Here is a 9,648-nt window from a genome sequence, read left to right as displayed (position 1 = left end):
ATACACAATGGAATACTACTCAGCTGTAAAAAATGGTGACTTCACCGTTTTCAGCCGATCTTGGATGGACCTTGAAAAAATCATGTTGAGTGAAATAAGTCAGAAACAGAGGATGAATATGGGATGATCTCACTCTCAGGCAGAAGTTGAAAAACAAGATCAGAAAAGAAAACACAATTAGAACCTGAACTGGAATTGGCATATTGCACCAAAGTAAAAGACTCTGGGGTGGGTGGGTGGGGAGAATACAGGTCAAAGAAGGATTCAGAGGACCTAGTGGGGGTTGTATTGTTCTGTGGGAAACTGGGGAATGTTATGCATGTACAAAACATTGTACTTACTGTTGAATGTAAAACATTAATTCCCCAATAAAAAAAACAAAACAAAAAAAAGAATAATGGAACAGAATAGAGAGCCCACAAATGAGTCAACACATATACAATCACCTAATATAAGACAAAGGGGCCAAGACAATTCAACTGGGTAAGAACCCATTTTAGAAGATGATACGGAGAGTCCCTCAACAAATAAAAATGGAATTACCTTATGGTCCAGCAATGCCACCCTTGAGCATTTAACCAAAGGACTAATAGGAAGGGACATATACATCCCTGTGTTCATAGCTACACTACTTACAGTAGCCAATGCCTATTGGAAGAGGACTGTATAAAGAAGCTGTTAGTGATAAGCTCCATGTAATACTACTGTGGCATAGAAAAGATGATACTGCGTCCTTTGGGATTAAAATTAAAGAAACTAGAGGTGATTGTGCTTAGCAGATTCAAAGATATAAACAACTGCTAGATGGTTTCACTCATGTAGAATCTAGATAACTACTACACATGAACATGCAAAACTGAAACAAAGAAAAAACAGAAGCAAGCAAACTGTTATTAAGACCTTGTGAGAAGTTTGGTGGCTATCTTCAGGAGGGTGGGGACCCAGCTCTTTTGTGAAGGTGTGGGATGGAACCATACCTTGTAATCTTACATCTTGGATCCCACTATTAATCACAAATAAAGAATGGCATAAAATAAAAGTCTTGGCAGAAATGGTTTAGAAAAATTGCATTTGAATCTTCCTTTCTCAACCTGCATTCATATTCCTGAAAATACTGTATATTGTTTTCACTGTGCTGTGGTCAAATCCGGTAAAGTGAAAGAGATGGAAGATAAACAAAAGCAGAAAAGCAAAAATCTTTCAGATTTGATTCGAAAGTAGGTATTGTAAGCATAATAAGGCTGAACTGTGGAGTTATGTAGAGGCATTATTAGTTCATGTCTAACTGACAATGTTGGGAGAAGACCTTTTTCTATAAAGATAGAGCGGAGGACACACTTTGAAACACTCAAATCAACAGATGTCTTAGTTCTAAAATTTAACTGAACCATACCACAAAAATATCAAACCTTTTCTAGACCACCCTTATTAATCAAATAAATGTATTTGGGGCAGGGGAGATAGCATCATGGTTATCCATAGAGACTCTCATGCCTGAGGCTTCAAAGTCCCAGGTTCAGTTTCCTGCACCATCATAAGCCGGAGCTGACCAGTGCTCTGGAAAGAAAGAATGAGAGAGAGAGAGAGAGAGAGAGAGAGAGAGAGAGAGAGAGAGAGAGAGAAAGGGAGAAAGAGATTGGGGAGGGACTGAAAGAAAAAGAGAAAGAAAGGGGTTTGTATAGGTGTCTATGTTGGGGAGGGAAGTAGGGCCATAGGGGAAGAAATATATATATACACACACATATATATTTGAGTATGATGATGTTTCTAAACCTAAAATGATTAACTCTCTGCACCTGGAGTCTGATAGAAATCAACGACCACTAACACCACAACAGCAGCAAATGCAGATCATTCAATGTGAGTGTGTGGTTCCTATAGGAGCTCTAGTCTTTTCATATAATGTGGAATGATGCTTCAGGCTATAGGTGCCTAGCATTCCCAGGTGCAGGTGTATGGTGTGTGTGTGTGTGTGCGTGTGTGTGTGTGTGTTTGATTGATTTGGCATTCTTGAATTAGGACATTCAAAGTCTAAACATAGCCTAATCTTTTAATAGGCGTTCTCTTTAGCTCCCCCCTGGTTTTTGTGTGTGGAATATATATATATATTAACCTTTGGAGATACAAATAACAATAGCATACTAATACAAGGTCAATTAACTGTAGGAATTAAAATTCCACTACAGAAAAATGGAGAGAAAAAAAAGATAACACCACAGTGCACTCCATTAAAATGTAATTAAGTAAGCAATTGTAAAAACTTGAAAAATCTGCTTCCTTTACCAGAATGGAGAGGTTGTAATTCATTCACAGTTGAGATGGATATAGAATTAGCTTAACTAAAAATCAGAGGAAAATAAAATGTTATTATTAAAAAAATAAATGTATAGGAAATCCCAAGCTAAGTCAGACACGGGGATCACTGGTTTAAAATTTAGATTTGATTTATTTTTCTTACATCAGAACATTGCTCATATCTGCTGGAGATTGTACCTGGGACCTCAGAGCCTCAAACATAAAAATTAGATTTAAATTTTTATGATTAGGCACATCTCAGTTACTGTCTACTTAAAAGATAGGGCGACTACTGTGTTTACCCTCCGTGGGACAATAGGATAGTACCTCAAATACTTTCTGTGGGCTTATTCTTGGTCATTTAGAGACATAATTTTGTTTTGTCTTTGATTAAGATAATTCTCTATTTAGGCACACAAGCATGAAGGTGTTGGGGAACTGGTGTATTCAATCTCTTTGTACCCTAAAACAACCTAGTTTCCCTCTCTATCTGTTCACTTACTGAAAATTTCAATGTTTAAAACAAGAATAAAGTGGCTATGCCCAAGGCTATGATCCATTTGAGTTCACACCCAAACAAGGCTGGGCTTGATCTATGAATTTTTGGGCACCAGGCAGCAGCTGCTTGTCATCCACCTTCACTGCAATGTTTTCTAATTGACTGCATTTCTTTTTGTTATTCTTTTCCCTTAACACAGACAAACAGTTTAATTGTAGAGTACAGGACTTTTGTGTCTGAGACTCCAGTTTGAATCTTTGTTGCTACATAAACTGGAGTGGTACTCTGACTTTTCTCTCTCTCATATGAAATGTTCTATCTTATATAAGATAAATGTCAAAAGAAGGAACAAAGAAGAAGAAAGAGTGAGGGAAAGGAGGTTGAGAGAGAAAGAGAACAGATATCAGAATGGTAATCATGTGGGCTAGAGAGAGCACATTTCACTACCAAAGACTAAGCTTGCTTGTCTGCTACTCTGTATGCAAATACATGGCAACTGAGCAGTAAAGAGTCTTGCCAATAGAATGTTGCTCCGTAGCAATTTTCCAAATTGCAGACTTTTTAATTCAATTCTAATGACTTAGGTAGCTTGAACAAGTCAGCCATCTTCTTCCTCTGTAGGTTTCCATGTAGAAAATGAGAAATGACACATAATACCAGCAATGAAACTGCCAGATACATCGCCAGCCAAGCCTCACAGGTTCAATATACAGTCAACCCATCATAATTTTTGAACCATTTGAAGAAAGCACTGGTAAAAAAAAAAAAAAAAAAGATAAAATTTTTCATAATGGTGAATAGACTAGGACAGACTCGACTTCCTAAGTACTATGAACATGTGGAGATTAATAAACATATACTTCTGGAAACAGAAGTTATAAAGAGCTGTCTTTCTTGATCCAACGAACAGTGCTTTTTCATTGAATATAAGGATTCTCAGCTAGTTTATCAGCACTATGCAGCTCTCTTCATTATGGTTGGAGTTAATGATGCTGAGAATGAGATGGCAACTTACGAATTCATTCATAACTTTGTTGAAGTTTTAGATGAGTACTTCAGCCAAGTGAGTGAATTAGATAAAATGTTTAATTTGATAAAGTACACATTATTTTGGACGAGATGGTGTTAAATGGCAGCATTGTGGAAACAAACCGGGCAAGAATTCTTGCCCCTCTATTGATTCTTGATAAGATGTCAGAAAGCTGAATAATGGAAGACTGACTACCAGACTTCAACTTGTAGGAAATGTGAACACTACAGAATACTTCTCAGCATCTGTAGCCCAAAAGAATCTGGAAGACTACGAATTGCAAATTATGTTGCCCATCTAGACATTTTAATTATTTTCCACAGTTCTTAGAATACATGTGTGTGTGTGTGTATTTAAATAAGATCTGCAAAGAAAGAAATGTTTTCTCTCCATTTAAAGACGTTTCAAATTCTAATCAATTATTTTTTCTTGTTTAACATTTGTTGAATTTTGAGGTAAACTTGTGATTTCTGTTTCCCGTTGTCAAATACACAGGGTGTGATACTTGTTACTCAATAATAAAAAAAAAAATCTAAATTGACTTAAAAATAAAAACAGAGAAAGAGGGGTGGGGAGATAGCACAATGGTTATGCAAAAGCCTGTTAAACCTGGGGCTCTGAAGGTCCAGAGTTAATCCCCAGCACCACCATAAACCAGAATTTATGAGCAGTGTTCTGTTCTCTCTCCTCTCTCTCTCTCTCTCTCTCTCTCTCTCTCTCTCTCTCTCTCTCTCTCGGTATCTTTCCCTTTGTTATCTACTCTTTCTCACTGAAACAAACTAAATCAAAAGAAAGAAGGAAGGAAAGAAAGAAAGCAAGCAAGAAAGAAAAAGAGCATTTGTAAGGACTAGAAAGGACATTAGCAAAAATAGAAAATGTTTTTCTTTTTATGTTTTTCAAGTTTAATCTTTGTGTGTTTTCTTACATTGTTCCAGGCAACTCCACACAAATGCCACTAAGCAAAGACTCATTAAGATTCAAAGGCCTTATGCAAAGAAACATGCCTAAGGCTCCAAAGTCCCAGGTTCAGTATTCCACCACCACCGCCACAATAGACCAGAGCTGAGCATTGCTCTCGTACAATAGAAAACAAAACAAAAACAAACAAACAAAAGAAAAACCCAAACAAACAGAAGATTCAGTGATTTGGTTAAACTCAGTAGCAATGTCCATATTGACATGCTCTGGGCTTTGGGCTGGGCGCATGCAATGGAAAGACATTCACAGCTGTTTTAGCCTTACACTACTTGGGGATTGTGATTGTAGAATGATTAGTCAGAAATGATCGAAATCACTAGAAAAAATATTTCTCTCCAGGTTTGCCATCTTGTCTGTCACTCGTAACTGGAAACATACCATAACATAAATGGTAGCAAACTATGAATTCATGAGACAAACATCATTATTAGGTTTCTGATAATAAGGAGGGACATCAGAATTTAAATTGCTGTGCAATACTCACCTTGTAGTTCCTGATTCACTTGCAAATGAAACCTCCGCTTTATCATGTTACAGTGGCTTATATGTTTATAGATATACTTAGGAGTATATGATATGTTTATAGATATACTTAGGAGTATATAATAAAACGGTGTTTTACGGTTGGGGTAAGAAAGCAGGTGGCTGCTGCTTTGCTTGATTTGTACAGAAGAGCGGACACGTACAACTGAAATAAATACACTTTTGTTTGGCTATCACAGATCACTTTTACTTATTTTTTTTTCTTCCAGGGTTAGAGCTGGGGCCCGTTAGGGTCACTTGGAATCCACTGCTCCTGGTGGTCATCTTTTTTTTTTTTTATTATTGGATAGGACAGAGAGAAATTGAGAGGGGAGGAGGAGGAGATAGAGAGGGAGAGTGAAAGACACCTGCAGACCTACTTCACCTCCTTGTGAAACAAATCCCCCCATCTCCCCCTGCCCCACCGCAGGTAGGGAGCCGCTGGGGGCTGGAACAGGGATCCTTTAGCAGGTCCTTGAGCTTTGTACTATGTGTGTTTAACTTGGTGCTACCCCTGACTGCCCACCCCATCACTTCTTTATCATAATCATGGGCAATTCATTCTGAAAGGCTCCAAGTTTCCTTATAATAATCTGTGCTCCAGTAACACATAGATTCCCTATGTTGGTGTTTTTTTTAGATTCAGGTTAATGCAAACAGTGTACTGTAGTCTGCTTTCTGTTATATCACACAGGAATTGCTTAAAGCACAATCAAAATATGTATCTGAAAGAAAACTATCATGGAAAAATTCTCCATGTATTCCCGTTATGGAATTAAGAAAGATAAGTAATCTCTGACAAACTTCTGTTTTCCTATATTTTACCAAGAAGTGTGTAAAACCACAGGCATACATCTTACTGAGAATAAATAAGTCAAATTAAATCTATTAATAAAAACTAAACAAATATCACATTTTTAAATGTGAAATAGAGTAAAAAATAATTTACAAAAAATTCTATTCCACTGATGTTTGAGTAGATTTATTTTTTTGCTGCTGTTGACAAAACTTTGCTTTCATTGCGAACAAGATCAGTTATAATAAACCGCTCTCAATAAAGAAAGGAATTAAGAGAGTCACACAGTGAAATTAAATAGTGGGAAGTGTTGAGAATTTATACTTTTTTTTCATTATAACTCTGATTTTAATAAAATAAAAAGCATGATTCTGTTCACTGTTCAAGTTAACTAGCCCAATATTGATTGCTAGATCGCAGAGAATGGCTGTTAATTTAAGGTGTTATCAGATTACCAAACACTTGGAATATTTGCTTGATTGACAGTTTTACAGCTGGGTATTGAAATATGCTCTGTTTAGCCACTAATGTTAAGCAGAAGGAAAATTTCTGACAATTCCATGGTTGTGCAAACAGGTGCAGGGTATCAGGGAAAAAAAAAAGCCTTACTTTGAAAGGAAGACAAAATTAGTCATCAAGTGAATGGCTGAAACTTTAAATACATTGTTTCATCCAATAGTAAAAGCAAACAAGGCCTTCCATTTCCAAAACTTGTGTGTATTCCAACAAAAACAAGCAGCATTGGACCACCAGGGAAAGCTCAATCAACTAATTGAGTTAGAATAATTTTTCTTCAAAGATTGTTATTCAAGTCTAAGGACACTTTTATTATCATTATAGTAATTTGCATTATATTTTGAATTCCACCATACCACTGGTGGGTAAACTGGTTTTTGCAATCTTTGGAAATGTTTACCCAAGCATAAACTGTAGGAATAAGCTAAGAAAAACTGGAAGTCATTTTCACCTTTTTAGATTTTGCATAAACCATATTTTAGATTCTTTAATTTTAGACTCTTTAATATACAAAATGAATAATGGCCAAAATACATCATCAAAGTAACTAGAAACAGAAAACTTATGTTTTTCATGATGATTTCTAAGATGTTCTGGAAAGGAAGCCTGAGTTAGCAAAAATGGCACTGTCAGTGCTAGGCTTCAGATGATATAGAACTTGGTATTAGTGATACTGACAACAATGGATTTTAATACAAATAAAATACTTTAAAAAATAAAGTTAAAGATAATTAAACTATTGCCTCAGTTTAGTATAGAGATATATAGACCTGTCTTTGGTTTGAAAATACTAGAAAACAACCCCACCAATGTGTCCTGGAACTCTGATTCCCCAGAACTCCACCCCACTAGGGAAAGAGAGAGGCAGGCTGGGAGTATGGATCAACCTGTCAACACCCATATTCAGCGGGGAAGCAACTACAGAAGCCAGACCTTCCACCTTCTCCATCCCACAATGACCTTGTTGGGTCCATACTCCCACAGGGTTAAAGAATAGGAAAGCTGTCAGGGGAGGGGACAGGATATGGAGTTCTGGTGGTGGGAATTGTGTGGAATTAAACCCCTCTTATCCTATGGTTTTGTCAGTGTTTTCTTTTTATAGATAAAAGAAAAAAGAAAAAAAAGAAAATACTAGAAAAATTTCTTTTCATTATTTAAACAATCTTGAAAGTTATCAAGTAAGTACGTTCCACATTGTTTTTCCCTTTATCTTCTTTTTTTCTTTTTTTTTTAATATTATTACCCCTAAAATTAATTGTTAGACTCAAATATAGTTATCAATCTACTATACCAGCTGCTTAGAAAGGAATCATCCAGCTAGTAGTCTCTGTAATTTTTCTAGACAGCTTACTACTTAAGAGGAACGATTGTTTTGGCCTTTCTTCTGTGCTATTCTTTTGTTCAGTGGGAACAAATAGGCTTTGGTTCTTCTTAGCCCAGCTTGCCTGTTTCTAGTTTTTTCAAATTGTTGGAAGAGTGAAAAGGGAAGTAAGGAGCCTGGGGAACTTCTCTTATTTACAGGTAAGCAGCTAAGAAAGAAGACAGAAATTCTTCTAGAGACAGATTATCTTTTCTTTATTGTCTCTCCCTCTCTCTGTGTCTCTCTGTGTATCTCTTCCTAAGGCTTCACCACTCCAGGCTGACTTTTTTTTTTTTAATTAAAAAAGCTTTTTAAAAAATTATCTTTATTTGTTCGTTAGAGACAGAAATCAAGAGAGACACCTACAGCATTGCTTCACCACTTGCAAAACTTTCCCCCTACAAGTGGGGACCAGGGGCTTGAACCTGGGTTCTTGTGCTTTGTAACATGTGTGCTCAACCAGGTGTGCCACCACCTGCCCCCCAGGCTGATTTTTCCCCGTATTTGCGAGCTACTCTCTTCTCTGACCCAGCTCTCTAGTCCTTTCTCCAACTATGACACCATCTCCCCAGACAATAACTTGGGTTCACCTGCATATTAGATGTCAGGCGAAGGCAAAAACTAATAAAGTCATGGTCCCACTGGAGTATACCTAAAACAGACCTACTAGCTTTTTCCAAAACAGAGACCCAAATCTTCATCTGAAATATTCTTGCCTTTAGGTTCATGATTAGTCAACAATTTGTTCTGCATTATATCTCAACTCTTTTTCAGCCACCAGGTTCCAGAAGCTACCATGGTGCCAACCCAACTTCCTTGGGCAGAGGACCCCAGCATGTGTTTTGGAGTCCTGTCTCCCCAGATCCCTGCCCCACTAGGGAGAGACACAGACTGGGAGTATGGATCTACCTGCCAACTCCCATGTTCAGCCAACAAGCAATTACAGAAACCAGACCTTCCACTTTCTGTACCCCATAATGATCCTGTGTCCATACTCCCAAAGGAAAAGAATAGGGAAGCTATCAAAGGAGGAGATTGGATATGGAGCTCTGGGGGTGGGCATTGTGTGGAAATGTACCCCTCTTATCCTGTAGCCTTGTCAATATTTCCATTTTATCAATAATAATAATAAAAACGAAACAGAGAAACAGTCAGAAAGACAGAGGCAGAAAGAAAAAGAGCTGGCCCTCACCTGTAGAGAGGAACCTTCATAAGTGATAAAACAGTGTTATAAGAAGTCTCTCTCTCTCTCTCTGTTTCCTCCTCCTATCTCAATGTCTATCTCTATCCAAAATAAACAAACAAAAAACAAAATAAAAATAAGAAACATATCAAAGCAACAAATCATCCTTCTGTGTGGTGGATACCAGGGTTGAGCATACGACAAAGCAAGCATGCTATCTAGGTGAGATATTTTGAGAGCCCAAGACAAATTTTCTTATACTTGGTGTTTTTGAATACTCATTTGGATTGGGATTACTTTTTCAGGAAAGTCTGAGTAGCAAAACAAAATCGTTACAATAACATTGCTGTGGTAGCATGAAGTAAACACTAAGAAATGACTTAGCTTCTAACTAATGGAGAAAGAAAAAAAAGCCTATGTCATAATTCAACCTTAACTGAAGGTTATCTAGTAGAACTTACTAGATAAA

The 9,648-nt window shown here is 37.1% G+C and overlaps 1 pseudogene; it reads left to right on the top strand.

Annotated features, from left to right (window-relative positions):
• The first annotated feature begins 3,521 nt into the window (after positions 1-3,521).
• On the top strand, positions 3,522-4,138 carry LOC132541274 (AP-4 complex subunit sigma-1-like; annotated as a pseudogene).
• Positions 4,139-9,648: the final 5,510 nt, after the last annotated feature.

The sequence above is a fragment of the Erinaceus europaeus genome, chromosome 11 (assembly GCF_950295315.1).
Source record: "Erinaceus europaeus chromosome 11, mEriEur2.1, whole genome shotgun sequence".
Taxonomy (NCBI): domain Eukaryota; kingdom Metazoa; phylum Chordata; class Mammalia; order Eulipotyphla; family Erinaceidae; genus Erinaceus; species Erinaceus europaeus.
This window is presented reverse-complemented; position numbering and strand designations above follow the sequence as displayed.